The sequence below is a fragment of the Gavialis gangeticus genome, unplaced genomic scaffold, assembly GCF_001723915.1.
Source record: "Gavialis gangeticus isolate Ggan-Ray unplaced genomic scaffold, GavGan_comp1, whole genome shotgun sequence".
In the NCBI taxonomy this organism is placed as follows: Eukaryota; Metazoa; Chordata; order Crocodylia; family Gavialidae; genus Gavialis; species Gavialis gangeticus.
In genome coordinates this window covers 7,926,136-7,926,744 of record NW_017729018.1, presented here as the reverse complement: position 1 = coordinate 7,926,744, position 609 = coordinate 7,926,136, and the positions used below count along the sequence as shown (strand labels likewise).

The 609-nt window shown below is 68.0% G+C and overlaps 1 protein-coding gene across 5 annotated transcripts in view; it reads right to left on the bottom strand.

The window, feature by feature from the left end:
* Positions 1–378, bottom strand: part of RFX2 (regulatory factor X2) — a 98,892-nt gene extending 98,514 nt beyond the window's left edge. For 3 of the 5 annotated variants that reach the window (XM_019513369.1, XM_019513372.1, XM_019513370.1), the window contains exon 1: positions 258–378. The gene's annotated coding sequence lies outside the window, so the exon portion shown is untranslated. The remainder of the gene's footprint in view (positions 1–257) is intronic. The other 2 variants (XM_019513373.1, XM_019513374.1) reach the window with 1 other exon arrangement.
* Positions 379–609: the final 231 nt, after the last annotated feature.

Genomic DNA, 609 nt, shown 5'->3' with positions numbered 1-609 from the left:
TTTGGGGGGGGGGGGGGGAATAAACGTGCGGCGCCGCCTCATCCACGGGTTTTGCACCGGGAATAATCCGAGATGATTTCTCCCGGGGGGAGGGAGGGTTCTCCTGGATCCCCTGGACGCGAGTTCGGGCCCCCGAGCAAGAAGTTTGGGCTCGCTCCTCGCACGGGGGAGACGCGGTGGCAGCGGATGCCGCGGCCGCAGAAAGGGAGCGGGGCCCACCCCGCATCGCGGCACCCCGGTCCCGTCCCGGCGCTCACCTGCCCTCCCGGCCGGGCTCCCCGCGAGGCGCTGCGCTGCGCTCCGGCCACCGGCGCTGCCTGTTGCTCCCGTTGGCAAGTAACAGTCTCCAGGACTACGGTCACTATGGCGCCTCGCGCCGGGTCTCGAGGCAACTGTTGCTAGCCTCGGCTCTGACGTCACGCCCAAGGGCCCCGCCTCCCCTCCCTGAGGTGTGTGTGGGGGGCGGGGGAGGAGAGGGCGGGGGGCGTAGCCGGGGGGTGGTTGGTGGAGGTGTATTTGCAGTAATGGTGGTAGTTGGTGTTGGAGGAGTTGTTTCTGAAGTGGTGGTGGTTGACTCGGAGGTAGTTGTGGCTGAAGTGGTGGTGGTGG